This window comes from Lissotriton vulgaris, chromosome 5, assembly GCF_964263255.1.
Source record: "Lissotriton vulgaris chromosome 5, aLisVul1.2, whole genome shotgun sequence".
Lineage (NCBI taxonomy): Eukaryota > Metazoa > Chordata > Amphibia > Caudata > Salamandridae > Lissotriton > Lissotriton vulgaris.
The window spans coordinates 818,837,770-818,858,753 of NC_141693.1; the positions used below are offsets into that span (position 1 = coordinate 818,837,770).

Consider the following 20,984-nt stretch of genomic DNA (forward strand, 5'->3'; position numbering starts at 1 on the left):
TCATTAACTTTGATACGTTTTCTGAGAATCTCAGTGAACCTGAAACAATGCCAGCTAAAAGAACAAGCAAAGAACAAGCAACAGACTTTTTTCACCACCTGGAAAAAACCTATCTAGTTTCACCTTGGATTGAACTATGGATTGTGTTGGGAATATGTTTTCTTCTACTTTAGTTAACTCTGGTAATAACTCTGGGTATGCTGATAAATGGAAGCTATGTCAAAATGGACACAGCAAGTAAGACTGACTGACTGAAACATTTTTAAAGCGCTCTTATGCCGAGTCGTCTTGGCGCTATAGAACAGAAAAAAAGTGCAGAGCTGAGTTAGGGCAGAGAAAAGAGCCAAGTTTTTAATGCTTTCCTGAAGCTCATTTCGGATTTGTCAGACCGCAGCGCGGTGGGCAGAGAATTCCACAATTTAGAGGCCTGATGAGAAAAGGATTTCCCACCCCAACGAGCTCTTCGTATTCTAGGCAGGCACACCAGATTTTGGCTGGCTGATCTTAGTGTACCCTGCGGGGTGTAGCATGGGAAGAGTTTGGCGAGGTCTACTGGCCCATTCTCATATTGAGATTTATGGACTAGGCAGAGGGCCTTGAATTGGATTCTGCGCTTAACCGGGAGCCAGTGAAGTTCGCGTATAGTTTTGGATGTAGGATGACGTTTAGGCAGATTCATTAGAACTCTAGAGGCCGCATTTTGAATAGCCTGTAGTTTTGCCAGTTGTTTCTCCCCCGTGCCCAAATAGAGAGAGTTGCAGTAATCCACCCGTGACATCACAAGGGCTCCCATCACCGTCTTTCTCAAAGTGGATGGGATGTACGGTAGGATTTTTCTGAGCACCTTGATGGTGTAGAAACAGGCTGATGTTACCTGGTTTATTTGTGCCGTACAGGAAAGATCTTTATCAAACATGAAGCCAAGATTTCTGACCTTATATGCTGGGATAGGACAGGTGCCCGCCTCCGGAGGCTACCAAAGGTGATTCCAGATAGATGATTTCTGGCGAAACTCTATTACCTCCGTCTTTTCTGTGTTTAATTTTAAAAAGTTATGGCTCATCCAATTTTTAACATTTAGGAGGCAATTCCTGAAGCATTCTGCTGTTGTTTCCACCGACTGAGAGAGTGACACTACAATTTGCGTGCCGTCGGCGTACAATACTAAGTGCAGGCCATGAGATTTTATAAGTGCGGCAAGAGGCGTCACAAAAAGGTTAAAGAGTGTCGGTGACAGGGCCGAGCCTTGGGGTACCCCCCTGGGAGGGAGAATTCATCAGATTGAAGACCTCCCCAATGGACTTGCTGAATTCGAGGATCTAAGAAGGATGTGAGAAGGGTTAGAGCAGTGCCTGTAATTCCCAGGGCCCTCAGTCTATTTAGTAAGACCTCATGATTCACGGTGTCGAATGGCGCTGTTAGATCCAACAGGATCAGGTCCGTTCTGCCACCTTCGTCCATAGTCCTGCGGATATCCTCAGTTGCCATGATTAGTGCAGATTCTGTTGAATGGTAGGGTCAAAACCAGTGTTGTGTGGGGTCTAGTAGGTTGTTATGATCGACGTACCTCATTAGTTCTTGGTTTATAGCTTTTTCTAGGATCTTAGCTGGCAGAGATATAGGTAGATAATGCTTTGGTTCCGCCGGATCCAGGGAATCTTTTTTGAGGATGGGCCTAATGCAAGCTTTTTTCCAGCTGCGAGGGAATTTACCCGAGCGGATGACCTCATCTAACAGAGGTGTCAGAGCTGCGCTTATTGTTTTGGGAATCATGTGTAATATATATGGGGGGCAAGGGTCCAGAGGTGATCCTGATTTCATCTGAGTAAGTAAATTGCTGACCTGTGCCTCTTCTAGGAGTGGAAAGTGTGAGTAATTGGTGACAGCCGATGTTATATGTTCTGGATAGGTGGCAGATTTACCTACTACTAAGATGTGAAGGTCATCATAAACTGCCTGGACTTTTTGTTGAAAATAAGTTGCTATGTTCTCAACAAAATTCTGATCAGGTACAAAGATGGTGTCACGGGGACTCTTTGCCAGATGGGCGAGTGTTTTAAACAATTCCCTGGGGGAGGTGGAGGCATCTTGAATTTTTTTTGTAAAAAAGGCTGATTTGGCCTGTACTATCTTTGTCTTATACTCATGCAAGACTCTAGTGTATTCTATCCTGTTAAGATGACCATAGTCCAGGTTCGCTCATAGCGTCGGCATTTAATTTTGATTAATTTGACGTCCGTGGTGTACCATTGGGCGGTGGCTGACCGTTTCCTAGGTTTTTTAAATTCCACTGGGGCGCAACTCGTCCATTGCATGACTAATACAATTGTGAAAGTGGGTCGCCCAAGTCTCACTGTTGTAAGTTTCAGGAAATGGAGGGTTTCTAGATAGTGTGTTGGCGGGGTTCAAGCTTCTTCCAGGGGTGTATTTTTTCAGGTGGCAAGAAGTCTCTGCGCCATGGAGTAGAAAGATTTGTTTGCAAATTAAAAAGGATGGCCGCATGGTCAGACCAGGGAAAAGGTAGAACCGCTGTTACTTTTATATGATCATTGTTGGTAAAGATCCCGTCAAGGGTGTGGCCAGCTGCGTGTGTGGGTTTAGAGACTAGTTGATTCATCCCAAAACGAAGAAAGTTATCGATTAGTGCTGCTGCTTCAGAGTCATTATTTTCCTCCAGGTGATAGTTAAAATCAGCCAGGACAGTGTAGGTGGTTGAATCCAAAGTGGATTCCAGGAAAGTGTGCAGTGTTTTAGTGAAAGGGGCTCTGGGTCCTGGGGGCCTGTACACCAGTAGATCAGAGAACACTAATTGATTTTTATCTTTAATGTTAAAACTCATGGCTTCAGCCTCCAAATCTAGTTGAGGGAGAGTAAATATTTCGAAGTGGGACTTATGTATTATCACAATTCCACCTCCTGTTGAGCCCATCCTGTTAAGATGTGCTACTGAGTAGCCTTCGGGAACTGGTATATTCCAATCAGGCCCTGTCGTTTCGGAGGCCCATGTTTCTGTAAGAAAAACAAGATCAGCAGCATGGTCCGTGATAAGTGCTTCAAGCTCATTTTTATGTTTAGACATGGACCTAACATTTATTTGAATATTCTTTAAGGTTCTTTTCCTCCTGTCAGGGTGGCTAACCGTACACACCTGTCCATTGGTGAGCAGCGGGTGATCACTAACCGTGTTAGGCTTATTCTTATCCCTGTATGAGTTTTGCAACCTATGGGGAAGATTCAGGGGTGCTTTATAGATCCGGTACCCACAAGAGGGGCAGTTGGAGGCATTGAGGATGCTATTATTGTATAGTCCGGTAGGATGTTTACATGCTTTTGGCTCTAGTCGATATAGCTCGTCTCTAGAATATCCATTTAGGGCAAAATGGGCATGGTTTTGGGCGCTGGGCGCGAGTCCGGCGCGGACGGGCGCAGATGGGCTTACCTTTGGCACGCCTTTGGCGCGCCACCGGCACGCCCACTGCGTGCATCCGCTGCGCGTACTGCGGAGCATGTGGCTAAATAGGCTGTGCCCGGATGTGGAGAGAGCTAGAGCGCGTCCCCAGCAGTTTTGCCCAATCCTAAGATGGCTGCTGTGTAGGAGGCCTGAAAGTACCCCAGTATTTCCCTCTGCACAAACGGGACTTCCCGCAGCGGACCAGGGAATAGGGTGTAAGGTAGGTAGAACAATTTTTTTGTCAATTGGGCAAATAGTGCAGTTTGTGAAAATTAAATCAGCAGTAAGTCAGCTAAGTTAAAATGATAACAGCTATTAGGTTAAAATGTCGTAATCACGCTTTAAAATGCAGCACTATTGATTTCTGCATACAGCCTAGTCGGTGACAATTCCGTTCCGTGCGCCAGCAGTCTGTGCTTACTTCTGTCACTGAGCCTCCAACCAGGACTTGCCTAAATAGGCTGTGCCCGGATGTGAAGAGAGCTAGAGCACGTCCCCAGCAGTTTCGCCCAATCCTAAGATGGCAGCTGTGTAGGAGGCCCGAAAGTACCCCAGTATTTCCCTCCGCACAAACAGGACTTCCCGCGGCGGACCAGGGAATAGGGTGTAAGGTAGGTACAACAATTTTTTTGTCAATTCTGCAAATAGTGCAGTTTGTGCAAATTACATCAGCAGTTAAGTCAGCTAAGTTAAAATGATAACAGCTATTAGGTTAAAACGTCGTAATCACGCTTTAAAATGCAGCACTATTGATTTCTGCATACAGCCTAGTCGGTGACAATTCTGTTCCATGCGCTAGCAGTCTGTGCAGTCTGTGCTTACTTCTGTCAACTTACTCATCAAGCCACACAAATCATCCCATCGTGAACAACGAGACTTGTAATCAGTGAACATCACAGCCGTTCCTATACCTGATGGTATAGCTTGGGACAAAAAACTGAATATGACATTTTTGGCCCGTCGGAGCAGTTGAAGATTCCACACTTATTTAACATTTCATTAAGTGACTTTGTTTCATCTAGTAGTCAAGTCAAAAAGTGCTTTATTCGAGTATTATTCATAAAAGCATAGTAAACAAAGAATTTTAAAAACAGATTAAATCTTTTCTGTCGAACACAGTGACACAGCACTTTAAGATACATACAGGAATACATTGAATTAAAAAGATTTTTCCATTACAGAAATTGATAAATGGTTGGAAAAGGATTAATACAGTAAAAAAAAAAAAAAAAAAAAACTTTTCAAGATATAGAACGCTGGTGAGCTAAAATCGGTAATACAAATACAAAAAAACACACTTATAGCAGACAGAGAATAGTTAACATACTAGCAGTCTCTGTCTTAATGCAAAATCATTTATAGTTAAAAAGCAGTGATTACAAATACAAGGGGACCATTTTTTCAGACAGAAAATAGTTATTTAGCTAGCAGTCTCTGCCTGATTGCCCACGCCCAACCGAGATATTTTGCTGTAGCTATCATAATCCAGGTAACTGGGCTCGTACATATAATTCGCATAGCTACCAAGCTACATGTTGTCCCAAGGTTCCTGCACATAGGTGCTAACCAGACACGTCTTGGCATAGTATAGACCTTACAAGAAAACAGTAAGTGGCCCAATGACTCCTTCCCCGTCCCACAAGCTGGGCAGATGTTGCTACCTCCATGACCCCATTTTGCAGTCAAAGTTCTTATAGGAAGTGCACCAGCTCTCAATTGAAATAAAAGCTTCCTATCACCTGGCTTCGAGATGGTGTCCCAATATGTTTCCAAGGCTGGATACATTTTAGCCTCAAGGTAGTACATAGACATGGACCCAATGCTATGAGTACTTAGGACTTTGTTAGCAGCATTTTCCCAAAAAATGTTTTTTAAGACAAGCTTTGAGGGGAATAATGCGCCAGCAGGGTCCAACCATAAAGAACTCAACCCAAGCTCAAATAATATGGCTTTCAATGAATTAAGCCAACTTATTTTATGGAAGCCATCAGCCTTGATGATGTCCAAAAAACCCGTGGCGTAATGTGAGAGCTCGGGAGTAGTCCAGAGTCTACGCCAATACAAGATCGGGCGTAGTCTGGCTGAATCCTTGATTTGTTTTCTTCCGAGGTCATATCGCAGGGGTAACAGCGGAGTACTTTTAGGTGTACCAGTCAATGCCCGTAGAAATTTGTTTTCTGAGGCTTGCAAAGCATTAAGATTTTCGAAGCCCCACATTTCTGCACCGTACAATGCAGACCCAATAGCCTTTGCTCCGTAGACTAATAGGGCTGGTTTAACAGGTTTAGTTAAGGATTTCCTGTGCTCTGAATTGATGGCACCCGCTATTTGCTTATGCCGCAATGTAGCAATATTTAAGTGCTGGCTCCACCTGTTGTTATCAGAAATTTGGATACCCAGATATGTGAATGAGTTGACTAACTCTAGAGGCCGACCGCTCATCATGATTGTAGATTTGAAGCTGCGGTGCGGCTTAAAAACCATGAGTTTAGTTTTGGTGGTATTCACCTCAAGTCCATGTTCCCCACAAATATTCTCAAAAATCAACAGAGCACGCTGCAAGCCACTAGGGGTTTTTGATAAAATTAGCGTGTCATCCGCAAACATTAGTATGGGGATTTTTAGGCCTGAGAGGGAAGGAGCGTCAACAGTTGCGGGTACCAATCTGGAGACAACACCATTTATAAACAATGTAAACAAAGTAGGGGCCATTGAACACCCTTGTCTGACTCCTCGTTCGACACGGAAATCAGCTGTAACCATCGCGTGGCCGCCCCATTGGATTTTAGCGAAATTAGATTCGTGGAGACGCATTATCATTGTTAGTAATTCTTTCGGGACCCCCAAACTATGCAAGACTTGCCACAGTTTGGCCCGGGGGACCAGGTCGAAGGCAGCCCGCAGATCGACAAATGCCGCATACAGGCTGCCCCCCCCTAGCACCACGGTCTTCCACTGTAGCAATTGGAAGCGGAACACTTGGTCAACCGTACTGGTTGCCCTTCTAAATCCTGCTTGGAAAGGAGATAGAATGTTATTATCTTCTGCCCAATCAAGAAGCCTATTAACCACCACGGGCCCGACAATTTTTTGAACAGTGTCAATAAGGCTAATAGGCCTATAGTTACAAGGCTGGGAACGGTCCCCCTTTTTGTACACGGGGATGATCACTGCACCTCTCCATGAATCAGGGACATCCGCTCCCTGAGCAATAGAATTAATAAGCAAATAAATATATTTGCAACAGCGTTCTCTATCATTTAAAAAGATGTCAGCGGGTACTCCATCTGAACCGGGGGCTCGCCCTCGCTTTACTGCGCTAATAGCAGACATAATCTCTTTAAGAGTGAAGAGACAGTCTTCAGAAAACGTCATGGTGAAACAATCCTCATCTGCGCCTAAGGTGTTAAGAGTATATTGTGAGCTAAATAATTCTACACATGCCTCTTGTGATACATTGTTGTTTGGAGACTCTTCAGCTTTCTCAGAACCCCATTTTACAATATTCCAAAATGCTCTGGAGTCCTTCCTGTCGCTGGCCTTCTTCAATTTGCACCAGTGCTGCTCATCCCACTCCCTCTTGGCTTTAGCTATACATGCTTTATATTCCTTTCTTGCAAGACTAATAAGTACACAATCTCTCCTCTTAATTGCCTGTCCGAGGGCGAGCCTTGCCTTCCTACAGTCAGTATTGTACCATCTTGCATCCTTACAGGCCTTAGCCCCCTTTCTCTTTTCAGGTTTAAGAAAGTGCTCCTTGATCTTGGCGAAAAGTGTATCGTGAATTTTAACCACGTCCCCCAAGCCAGAAGCAGAGGCACTAATCAGTTCCATGGCCAGTATGGCTTGGTCAGTTTCTTTGTTGATAGTATCTATAGCCTGTTGATTGTTAACTACAGTATCCCATCTTAACCTGCGCATGTTATTCTCAGGGATGATCCGCGGTGGAACAAGGTCATTCGTACAGGTAGAATTTGTCTCTGCAGACCACCATTTATGAGTCACACATAGGGGGTTGTGGTCACTCTCTGGTCTCATGGTAACCTCCATGTCGCAGAGGGTAGGCCACAAAGGCAGACTACAGATTACATAATCAATTCTACTTTTATGCCTCCCATTGTCAAAAGTTACAGAGCCATTTTTATCCCTCCTTGTTCTTCCATTCATGGCTCTCAGACCCTTTTCAAGGCACATTGCGTTAATAGCTATTCTGTCCTCAGTCCAGCGAGAAACTGGTTTCAGTTGTAGTTCTGGGATACCCCAAAGAGAGTCCTCTTCAGCTCCAGTATAGGCCTCTCCCACGACCAAGGGCTCAAACATCCGGTTAAGGTCACCTGCTATAACAATGTTGTTCTCGTGCGAGTGTTCATCGAGGAAGTTTTCCAAGGCTGTTAGAACTTCGGATCGACCACCTTTAGCACTCCTAACGTATATGTTATAAATATCAAGTGACCCAAGAGTGTCCGTGGTTAGCCTAATCAACTGTATATCGCTGTGGCTAATAGCTATATTTTTGACTGAGAGGTTTAGCGCCTGTCGAACCCAGATAGTAAGCCCCCCCATAGGTCTGCCTTTCGCACCCTTTACAGCTGGCACTGAAAAATTCAAATAACCTAGTAAAAAAACAGGTTTGCATGCCCAAGTCTCCTGAAATATGCAGATATCAAATTGAGTGACAAAACCAAGCCAGTCCCCACAATCTAGCTTAGAAGTCAAACCAGCTAAATTCCAGGAGATTAAATTAGCAAACCCGGGCACATGTCCCTCTAGTACATCGGGTGGAAGATTCTTTATACAGTTCTCACCTACTACTGGGACAACTAAGTTGTTCAGCAAATCGTTAATAAGGCAGCTATTATCCTGGGGAGGCAAACTAGATATGATTTGTTCCACACTGGTCGGGGGTGCAACATTGTTACCCTTGGGGACATTGTTACCCTTGGGGGTTTCATCTAGTACCTTTTCTGATGATTCGGACTTTGAGAATGTTAATAATATGATGTCAGATCTAGAAATGTCTGCATTATTCACAAATAATTAATATTTAGAGGGTTCATCAGACTATGAACAAATGTATTGTTATAACCATTATGGCCATCATTTCTTGCACAAATCTGCAAGTCCTAGAAATGTTTTAATGTATAACCAATGGGAACATTGTCCTACGCCACCAAAGGGCAGCTCAAAAACTTTTGCTATGACATTTCTATACTTTTCAGGGCTCAATGTATCCAATGCAGAATCGTTTTACTTTAAAAATGTAAACACAACAGGAATGAAAAGTATGTTGACCAATACAAGATAGATTTATTCTGCAGCCTTTTAAGCCCAACTGTCTAGACAGGGTTTCGACTTTTGGAAAGACAACATTGAGACAAAAAATGTCTGGGGCACAAAAGATTGGCAAGTGCAGGGGGTAGAAGCTTTGTTTAGAGCCTGTATCCTCCCTGAGCAAATTATGTTTTTGAATGACACTGTCCAACAGACGTCTTGCCTTGGGTTAGCCAAGATCAAAGACATGAACAATCCGTCTATACCTACACCTACACCTGGTTGTGATAACACTTCAGAGGGGAAGGTTGACATACATACAATTTTGCATCACAACAGAACAGATCCAGATTGGAATAAATGTATAATCTGGCCCACAGACACAAACAACTGTCAAGATAGATTCCTGACTAAAACATGGGGGTTCCAATTCACTAGGCCAGATCCAAGATATGTTCAAAGACAGCATCCTGGAATAGTAACATCATACTGTGTAGGGAAACTCTGCCTTGATTGGCTATGCAAATCTACACTGAAGGATTTAAAACAACACTTATCTTTACTTAAAGATGGTGCAGACCTTAGGGAATTCTTGCTAGGACCAAGAAAACTGCGTCAAAAATGTTTCATATATGCAGTATATATGCTGCATATAATGAAATATGGAAGACTACACAAGCAGAGACTGCAGAACGAATACAAGAAATTGATTATATTAATTTAGAGAAATCTCTCTCTGCAGTTGACCATGGGTTAATGACTGCATAGTGTCTTCTGCCATAGAGGCAAGGCTTGGTCATGTTGCTACATGGTCAGCCACAATTGCGTTCTATCATACTATTAGGCTGGACGTTCCAAAACGTTCGTTCAGACTATGTGCCTTGGTGTTAAATCAATACTACGTCACTGTTTTCAGAATTCAATCTCACTGATGAACAAAGAGGAGCAGACTATACGGTGCTGAGCACTGAAAAACTGGAAAGATTGCTGTAGCAGAAAAACCAGCTACTGAATGGATAATACATGGAACAATCCCTCTGCCGGTTACAATTTTCCATTTTCAGTATTGCCTAAAACACATACCTGCAGGCAAATATGAAATATTGGGTAAAGAATACATCAAGACATCCTGGGATTTGCCATACACACACAGATGTTGGAGTGGGGGGCGTGAAGTGTTTCTTAACGGTTCAAACTGTGAAAACACACTAATCGGTTCTCTCCTTTGTCAGGGTATTCATTTACACGGGGCCTGCGATGGTTCCTCTAACAACTTATCCTGTCACCTGCAAGGTTCAACAGCTGCGGTGATTGATCCAATTTTTGGACAACTTTCAACTGGGAGTTACCTCTAAGGGTGGGCGTAAAATCCGTTTCGCTGGCGAATTTGCGGATTTTCTGCGATTTTGCGATCCGCGAATCTCGTGAAATCGCGGTAAAATCCGCGAATCAGCGGGGACGAATTTTCAGCCAAGCAAGGGTTACAGCAGCAGGTGTAAAAGTTGAACCTAATTTCTTTGTAACCTTTTACAAAAGGGTTACAAACAAATTAACTTCAACTTGGACACCTGCTGCTAATTGCTTCCTGGCTCCTCGTTGCCTACTTGCAACTATTCTCTGACCCTGCTCTGACCCTTGAAGCAGGGTCAGAGAATAGTTACAAGTAGGCAACGAGGCACCTATCCAAGGAATTAAACCTCATCAGGAAGCACTTACAGATATAAAAAACAGGAAGAAGGGAGAGGATGGCAAATACACCCATTTTGAGTTGTCAGGAGGGGTTAAACTAAAAGAGACCTTTACAGCACAATTTTCATATGCATTTTGCTAGAAATAAAAAGCTGTATGTTCTGTAGGGGAAACTCAGGAATCTGGCCCTTCAGAGATCCAGCCTCTCTTTCTTTCTCTCGTTCTCTCTCTCCCTCTCTCTTTCCCTCTCTTTCTCTCTCTTTCTATGTATCTATCTATCTATCTATCTATCTCTCTCTCCCTCTCCCATAAACGACTGCATGGGTAACTTCGCTATGCAAGCGGCTCACGAAGACGCAAAAAACCCCGCGAACACGCAAAAAACCCCGCGAACACGCAAAAAAACAAAAATCCGCAAATTCGCACAAATTCGCGAATTTTGCGGATCGCAAATTCGCAAATCCGCAAATTTGCGGATCGCGAATTCGCAAAATTCGCCCATGCTTAGTTACCTCATGTTGAACCATCACAGCTGCTGTGGCATATTGTCAGGTATTCCATTTCTAGTAACTGTATCATCCAGGGTCACTTGCTGTATGCAAATATTGTTTCCAAAAACCAAGACAGTCAGGGAGTCTCCACTTTGGCCTTCACTGAACATCTCTTTTTTACAAATTGATACTCTAAGCAGAAGGAAAGCCATTCTTTTGCAAAAAACTGTGCCAATGACGCGGCAAAAGAAACCTATGATCTACAAATTGCAAGGACTTCTGACGAGATACATGCCCTTTTGAATACAAACTTTCATAAATTTCTCAAAAATGTTAAGTCGTATCTTAAACATGTCTGATACGAGGGGTATTGTACATGTATTTAAGACCGTGTTTTCTGGACTGTTAGCACCTTTTCAAGCAGTCCTCAGAAGAATTCCAAACTTCGTGCACTCTGTGTTTGGCGGACTGCCCCTACTTTTCGGACAGGGATACTATTTTTGCTCCTAGCGCTATGATGTGGCAAACCAAATCACCAGCGACACCCAGATCACCATAGAGACACTCTACTGGTGATGAAGTGTCGTGAGCACATCGTCCAAATTTTGGGGCTACCTCGTCTACGAAAATTAAATACCACATGGTTCCTGTCATTCAGACCAATTTTGCAAGATTCATCTTACCTGTTCTACGCTGCCTGCTATGCGAAGAAGAATGCGTGCTAGACATCTGTCTAACACTCCCATCAGCCATGCCAACGGATGTTGATACTTTGCTGGACCCCGTAACGGCCCACGCTTTGTGTTGTCCCCAACGGCTGCCAATTCTGATGACGGCATTCATTGAGATCTCACAGACGCAAAATGCTATTGCTGAGGTACGAGAGGAAACAACAGGCGGGCTGGTAATAACCGATTAGAACATTGCTGATGCAACCAATGTTGAAGGCGATAGTTCACATCTATGTGCGGTTAGTCTTCTAAACGAGGTAATTCAACTTTCACCTACAATGGTAGACAACTTTTTTTCGACAGACATAGAACATTTCATGTTTTCTCCAAGCCCTAACACTGACTTTCGAACTTGGCACACAGTGTTCTGAGAGACTTTGAATTTTACCTGCGTTTTTCAATAACAAAGTACTAACTATGGAACTTTTTTCTATGATAAAGTTTTTTTTTCAAGTTTGTATTTTTCATTTTTTGGCACAAGTAATCTTTTTATAGTAGACCTATTCATAGAGAACAGGAATTCTTTGAATACTTCCATAGACAATATATGACCTTGTCCAAAAACAAACGATTATGTAATCTACAATGAAATGGTGTCAGCCCTTTTTCTTCTGTATGTACGAGCCACTTCATAAATGTATATTTTCATGATTCATTCAATTTCCATTTCAAATATCAACATATGCTTAGAATGGAACACTGCTTTAAATATGTAGCACTTTGTGTGTAGATATATTTTAGATATGTTATCATGTTTAGGATCTAGTAACGTCATACATACGAAAGTGGAGTGTGTGTTGTGTGTCGATATAGATTCCGTATGCATTTCCCAATTCATGCCCTTATATAGGTATATTTCACATTGCCCTTATATAGGCATAGAAATCCAGTCCTTCTTTAGGCATAGTCCATGCTACCCAAATACAGGCATGGCTACTTCCATCCGTTCGTCTACGTCACAACGAGTTTTTGGAAAACCAGACTCTTAAGCTTAAGGGACTTCCCCTTGCCTGGATATTGATTTATCCAAGAACTCATTTATTATGCATGAACATCTATTCCTTAGCGGCTCATTCATGACGTTCTTATGCCCGACTTTTACGTCAATACTGGCATTCCTAAACACCTTTGAGGTATGAATATACCTTCACTTGCTATGGTAAAGCACGGTGTGGTTCGGTGCAGTTCGACTACCTACTTGCACGACGCAGCTCACCACAGCAAGTATCGAAGGAAGTCAACTTCCCAGCTGACGCACTGACCAGATGCTGTCATCCTCCTGCCGAGAATCCAGCTCCAGTGTTTCTGACTCCCCTTGCGGGGTAATAGAGATCGAGTCCCAGAAATTGATACCAACCTCTCTCATTCTAAGGTATAGAACTGATTAGAATCTAGAGAAACCTTTGGCAATTCTTGCCAAAACTAAACTAAACTATACTAGACTATGGTTAAAACAGCACCTACTTCTTCCCTCGTACTAGACTTAGGTAAGGTACACTGGGGTAGGATTATTTTAGAAGCATCAGTTGAGTATTTTAGCCTGTGTTATTTATGTATGTATTTTTATATATGTAATAGCCACAGATCATGCTATTACAGTACTATTTTATATTACTATTAACGCTGTACATATTCTATTTTGCATTCTGTCTTACGATTGTAGCAGTTCATCTCTCTTGCATGAGAAATAAGACTGTTCAATAAACCCTTTTATTGAAACGCCTGTCTCACTATTTCTGTGCAACTCTGTAGAAACTAAGCATGCATGATCGACTTAGTGAAATAGTTATCTATTGTTTCCACGACTCTAAAGATATTTTTCCGACTCTAAGGGAAACAAAGTTGTCATGTTTATGCGGTTGTCAGAGACTAATCCCTTCTTGTTTCTTCGAGAAGTTTCTGGTGACCTCTGAGTTAGCTGGCACACACACAATTAAGTTTAATATACTGGATGACACATACTTACCTTAGTCCTATGTCAAATCTGTTATTCCAAGGGTATGTTATTCCAATACGCTGATCCTATCAGGGATATAGGAACTACACTACAATGTCTATGATTTTCCAAGTGTAGAGGCATGAATGCATGTAGGCTCAATGATTGCACCTCACGTCCATGTTGCTCATGGTGTGGGACTTGGGTCACAGAGTGACACATTGCTGATTGCGTGCCGGGTGGTGCCGCCACTAGAACGGGGAAACACGCATTTGTTACTTCAATGTCCAGGCCAGAAGGGAAACACGCACACAGCCCCGGGGTCATTGTTCACACCCTTACTCTGGCCTGGCATATGCAGGCCAGCCTACTCCGCTCACGCCCACAGGTGGACGACAACGCTGCATGTTCCATGTCTTCCCTTTAGTGATCTGCTGCTCACATGTCTAGTTGTCAGCATGCCACAGTCACTCCATCACAGCTGGTTTACACCCACACCACACCCATCCAGCAAACTAATCACAGGACATGTGACCCTGCGAATAAAAAGGGCTGGGCGCACATGCTCAATGTAATTTCACTCTCTATTGGAGTGCATCTGGGTGCTTTCAATGTGGGCATGAGGGCCTTGGCCCTGCAACATCACATTCCCCAGGACCGGAGGTGACATGATGGCATCCGCAACACGATACCCAATCATACAGGGTCCATGACTTGCAGGGCACAGTTTTGGTGGCACCGGATACATTGTGGCTGGCACAGGCACACCGCCACAGGACGGTGACTTGGGGTGCACTGAGGTAGTGTCAACCTTGAGTGCTGAGCGGGTGTGCAGCCTGCGATGATGCCCTGTCCTGGCAGTCTGGACTGTTCAGGATTTGTGTGACCTGCTGGACCGCAGTGTAGGACAGAGCCAGAGGGCAGTTTAGACCTTCCGACATGTGGCTTTGCATCCCGGATCACAGAGTTAGTGGCACCTCAAGGTCTGAGCGGGTGTACAGCCTGCGATGATTCCCGGTGTACTGGTATGTCCTCTGCCATGGCGAAATCAAGACCCAGCATCAAATGTGAGACCTGGTGGCCTGCGGAGTGGGGCTGCATGGTGTGGAGAGTGCCATGTCCATGGGCCCCGGGCATTTGGCTTCCAGCGGCACATGGTGGGCCCGCATTGCTACACACCAAGGGCGGAAGGTTAGCAGTGAGGCCTGGGTGCATAGTAGTGAGAATGCACCGCTGGGTGGCAGAAGGGGCTGGGGTGCATCTGCCTGGGTGCGCAGGGGCCAGCATGCACCGCTGGGTGGCGTGAGGGGCTGGGGTGCAACTGCCTGGTGCGCAGGAGCGGGCTTGTACCGCTGGGCGGTGGAAAGGGCTGGGGTGGATCTGCCTGGGTGCGCAGGGGCGGGCATACACCGCTGGGTGGCAGGAAGGAGTGGGGTGCATCTGCCCGGGTGCGCAGGGGCAGACAGGCGATGATGTGTTGTGCAATTGTATCTACTTTGCCATTCATGCATCTGTACTGTTTCAGATGACGGATATTTTTCAGATGTGTGACCTGGTGTACTGCACTACATATCGACACGTGGTAGGAGACACACCGGTGGCAGTAGGTGAGCAGTTTTGCCTGGGTGCGCATTGTTGGCACTCTCTCTACCTGTCCATCTCTTCTGTTGTCTGTGTCTCGCTCCCCCTCTCTGTCCGTCTTTCTCACGCTCCCCCTCTCTGTCTGTCTTTCACTCGCTCCCCCCTCTGTCCGTCTTTCTCTCACTCCCCCTCTCTGTCCATCTTTCTCTCGTTCCCTCTTTTTCTCTTTCTCTCTCCTTTGCTCTCTCTCTGTCCTTTGATATGCACAAGACACACCTTCTCATCATGATTTTTGAGTTGCGGGCTGTGACCTCGGATTGTCCCGAGGCGTGCCGCCATGTGCCTTCATTTCTGTTTTGTGTTTCTTTGAATAAATATTCATTTGTTACATCAATGGTGAATGTGTGATGCTTATTTTTGTGACGACACATGTATGTCAACAAATGTGATTGTGCGACATCCGGAGAATTATTTGGTATGTGATTCCATGTAGTTGATGTTGCATGTATTTGGCCGGGGGGGGGGCGGGTAGGGGGGACCTGAGGGTGGTGGCGGTGTGTGTTGTTGCCCTCTTGGGGCTCCAGGCTGCATGATGAGTGGCTCCATGGCATCTTTTGTTCTTCATGTTTGGCTATGGGTTGTGCTTTCTTGTCCGGTGCCGGTTGTTGTCCGACTTTACACCAGGTCAGAGCAGGTGTTATTATTATTGCCTGTTTTGTGTTCTTATCACAAATCTGGCTGGTCGTTGAGAATTTTGTGGTGTGGTTTTTCGCTGCTTTATGCACAGGAACACCTACTCTGCATCTCATTAACGATCATTGAGGGGGTCACCAGTGACAATGTTTTTTTGCGGCTGCTATCGCAGGTAAACTGGTGTTATGGGCTGTTAACACCAGCTTGTGAATGGGGTGATACATTTATCGCGACTTTGTCTTCGATAAAGTGCCGATAACTCGGCGATAGCTCCTTGAGAATATGGCCTTCTGTTTCCTAGTAACCATACACTCCTCGAACCTGGTCATTCCCGGAGAAAAAGTGACAGATTTGCATCCGCTAAGGAAGAAGACAACCTTGCTGGATCAGACTCATGAAAAAAGCAATTATTATGGCTGGGCTCAGTACAAGGACATTTCAGGAGAATTCTGGCTGTTTAAAGACACACAAGTATTGGCAGGAGGGGTTTTATTCTTCTTCAGGGTACAGACAAAAGTGAACGCTTACTGGTTACAGTTAACTAGGTGAAAGATGCTTAAAATGATGAATAGCACTGAGCTTGGCCTAAGTTTAATCAAGGAAGAACTGAGAGCAATCTGCCTCATGGAGATGCAGCATTCATATGTGCTAGACTTAATGACCGCAATGAAGGAAGGGGTGTGGGCAAAGATAGGTGCATCCTGCTGCACATTTATTCCAGGGAACGATATGGACAATGAAACATTGACTCTTGCCATCCAAGCACCGCACCATTTATAAAGAGACATGCGTGAGGAGGTAGGTGCCTCGGAGCAGTAGTGGTTCTCGTATTGATTCTCCTGGCTCCCCTGGTAGATCTCTGGTCTGTGCACATCACTGTTGCTGGTTTTCACTGTATTCTTCTTTTTGTGTGGATCTGTACAAAAACCACAGCCCTCAAACTGGGTAGATTACAAGTACCTAAGAAAGTAGCATTTGTCAAAAGCGCGCTTAAATCACAGCAGGTCCCCAATAAAGTAACTGGCACGAAATATGGGTTAGATAGTGTAGTTAAAAATTCAACTAGAGGGGAGGTTTGTTAATATTTCGAAAGTCGATGTCAATATGAAGAACGATACATTCATGTTTAAAAAACGAAATCACATCTTTATTTATAAATGTGCCTATTGTGAGCTCGATGTCACCTCCAAATCGAAAATATATAGTCAGGAAGGCTCTGAGACCTAGGTCTGCGGTCACTGATTGACAGGCCACAGGTGTGGCATGTTGGTGGCAGACAAATGCACGAATAGGAAATCCCAGATCAATTCCACAGATGGGTGCAGCAAAATCACAATGGTCCAGGGAAATGGGCCCAATAGAGCACACATGGGTGAAAGGCAGATGCCACATAAGTTAGGAACATATAGGCAATCAGGACCCAGCACATGTAGTGATCACATGCTCCTCATCTGGACATATTACACACTGGCCGCATTGTGCCAATGTGAGGTTGAGACCCACTTGGATTCTCCATCAAATAAATTAATTTACAACTCCAGAGGCAGCAACTCACATTACTTACCATACAAGGATAGCCGGAACCATTTATGGCATCCAATAAATTGTATATAAAAAGAACTCAGATCGCTGCAAGTTGAGACAGTCCTCAGACCCTATGTCTGTTACTGTTCGCCCAGCTGCATTGTTTAATTAAATGAAATGTTCCTGTTATTCCAAATGCACCTTCTATCTTGTTTTTTTCAAGGTATTTCATGTTTAAGCAACAAGTGTTTACTCAACTCTCTTACTTTATCATACATTATGGCATACTGTCAGACCAACCGTCTGATTTCAGACTAGGTAGAGGCACAGAATCAGCCATCACATCACATCCATCTGAGATGATCTAAAATTCTCAGTGAACTATAACCTAGTATGACCTTATTGCTTCTGGATTCATCAGCTGCATTTTACATTGTCCACCACCAGATGGTACTGCTAAGACTTCACAATGTCAGAATCCATAAAAATGCTGTAAAATGGTTTGCTTCTGATCTCACAGACGGGCAAAGCGTAATCTACCTACGACCTTCACATTACCTTCTCTCAGATAACACTGTGGTGTTCCATGGGTGTCCATCATAACCCCTTTATTATTCAACGAGCAGCCCGTTCTGACGTTGTCCGGAAATGAATTGCTGCCAGCCAGTAGTATATTGTTTTATAGGATTTTGTTTTGATAGCATTTCTTATCTGTGACAGGCCTGTGAAACGCTCAGATTCACAGTGCACTGCTGATGCACTTAAGAGTGCGCGTTCAGTAGTGTGTGAACTCGAGTTTCCCTACTTTATTTTTCCTTGCAATATTATATAGCGCAAACTCGACAACATGGCATGAGCACAATTTACTTTACAGAAGAACACATTCATTTGTGGTAGACACGGGGAGACAAAGAGATTTGCCTGGAATCACAGGATGTTGAGCTGATGCCGAGATTCGAACGTAGCTCCCCAGCTCTAAAGTTCGCAATTCTAGAACTTGTGGCGGGAAGTGTGTCTAAAAGTGTATGTTGGTGCTGTCCATCAATGAGAGAGACCTGTGCATTTTTCAAATCGGTGGTGAAAAAATATGAGTATGTTGCTGGAGATGTGGGTTGCCGTGCCACCAATGTACTTACCGGGGGAGGGTAAACACCCATTATTCCGCAACTTTCTTTCCGCATACCATCACTCCGCATACTTTCATTACAAAAGTACCATGACTCCGCAATGCCATTATAACATATGGCATTACATTTTGTATGCTTTTACCACGCATACATTTACAACGAAATTCGTTGTAAATGCCTGAATGGTAAAAGCATGTTTTTTTTTAAATGTTTGGATTAGGTAAGTATGGGTATAGGGGTATATGTTTTGGGGTACTGAGGTATATGTTTTGGGGTGTTTGGGTATTTTAAGGGTTCAGATATAGTTTTGGGTTATGGGGTACAGGGGTCGTTTTAGGGTTTAGGGCTAGGTTTGGGTTTTGAGGTATTGGGGTATTTTTATTGTTCAGGGGTAGGTTTGGATTTTGGGGTACAGGGGTATTTTAAGGGTTCAGGGCTAGGTTTGGATTTTGGGGTATAGGGGTATTTTTAGGGTTCATGGCTAGGTTTCTGTTTTGGGGTACAGGGGTATTTTAGAGTTCAGGGGTAGGTTTGGGTTTTGGGGTACAGTGTTATTTTTATGGTTCAGGGCTAGGTTTGGGTTTTCGGATACAGGGGTATTTTTAGGGTTCAGGGGTAGGTTTGGGTTTTGTGGTACAGGGGTATTTTAAGGGTTCAGGGCTAGGTTTGGGTTTTGGGGTAGAGGGGTATTTTAGGGTTCAGGGGTAGGTTAGGGGTTTGGGGTACAGGGGTATTTTTAGGGTTCAGGGCTAGGTTTGGATTTTGAGGTACAGGGGTATTTATAGGGTTCAGGGCTAGGTTTGGCTTTTGGGGTACAAGGGTATTTTTAGGGTTTAGGGATAGGTTTGGGTTTTGGGGAACAGGGTATATTTATAGGGTTAATATGGGTTAGTGTTTAAGGGTGTTGGGGTATTTTAAAGAGTAAGTGTGGGTTATGATTATGGGGTGAATGGGTATTTAAAGGGAGCAGGGTGGACACCCGGAGCTGGAATGTACAGAACCTAGGAAGAAAAAACAATGAAATATTGGGCACAACGCTCGCTTTCTTTTTTCAGTATTCCCGCGCCCTTACACGCCCAAGCCCCCAGGACACGCCCACAGCACACGATATCAGACATGGCATGAAGGGCGGAATGTACCACACGCCCCTAGCATTTGTCATGCCCCCAGCACACGCCCACAGCACAATGCAGACACGCCCACAAGGGACTACTTTGCTGGTACGGTTCTTTTACCTTTTAAATGTATATGGTGGGCGTCTGCATAGCCTATGTCCTTCTGCTGCAACTGCCCTTTCCAACGCTGTATTGGGTGTTGTGATTGGTGCTGTGGTTCCTGAGATTACCCGCCTCAAAGGTTTGGGCTCTCTCTTTATTGTATTAGTATAGATTTCTACCTACCCATCTTATCTAATCTGATCAAATAATACAATGTGACTTGTTTCAACATGTACAACAAGCCTGATTAAAGCCTAGTTTACTAGGATATGGAAATGCCTATTTTAGATATATAGGCAATGCATTTCTAAGACAGGCAGGGCTCAGACCATTACAGATGGCAAATGGAAAATATATTCACAAAGAGGAAGTGTCTTACATAATCAAAAGACAGGATTAGAAGCTTTCACAAGAAAACTGTTAAACGCATAAAGTGAGGTCAATACATCTCAATGTTGTAAAGACTGGAGAGGAAAACAATATAACATTGGTGCCCTTTTCTTTTGGTATGATCTTAAGCAAGAAAACAATAACAATGTATATTGTATTCTTTAAACTCTCATAACCCAATCTTACATTTCAGTTCTCATTTCTTAAACTGTTAATATATTTCTAAGCAATATTCCAGAATCAGAGTATCAAGTAAGAAGTATTTGAAACTTTGAGAACTTTAGACAACACATCAGTAAATTTCCTGATTACAATGCTACAAAAAACAGTTTCTAGGCTTGAACTGGGATAGAGGATTTACTCTGTACAGTGGCAGCAAAATGTCACTGGAAGAGATCATAATCCATCCAATGCTTCTATATTAGAAGGTAAATTATAGCACTCACCTTTTTCTTTTTGGAGATTGTCTGTGTACACAAAAACATTTATTATGAACTCACTAGATTTTGTTTTTGGATAATATCCATTTATTATTGCTCAATTTAAATACATACCTCTTGCTTTAATTAAATCACCTATCAGATAAATATAGAGAAGTAAAGGTTAATATTGTTTTGCGTATGTGCAATTTATTTTTACATTGCTTGATGGTGAAAGTAACCAGATTAAGGACAACTGACAGAGGGTAGTACTAGCTATATGGAAGGTGTTTCCAAGCATTCCAACTACTTTTTGGAAAATGTCTGAAATATCATATATCCATAAGATATATCGTTTTGCATAGTCAAAGATAGTTTATGCATTTCAAACTGACATATCACATTAACATTATTATTATGTTAAAAAAATATCCCTCAATCATTTCAATCATTTTTTTAAAGTA

At 43.5% G+C, this 20,984-nt stretch overlaps 1 protein-coding gene across 1 annotated transcript in view; it reads right to left on the reverse strand.

Moving 5' to 3' along the window:
• The window catches only part of LOC147711641 (E3 ubiquitin-protein ligase TRIM39-like), a 579,589-nt gene extending 559,025 nt beyond the window's left edge, over window positions 1-20,564 (reverse strand). The window contains exon 1 of the mRNA XM_086922302.1: window positions 20,548-20,564. The gene's annotated coding sequence lies outside the window, so the exon portion shown is untranslated. The remainder of the gene's footprint in view (window positions 1-20,547) is intronic.
• Window positions 20,565-20,984: the final 420 nt, after the last annotated feature.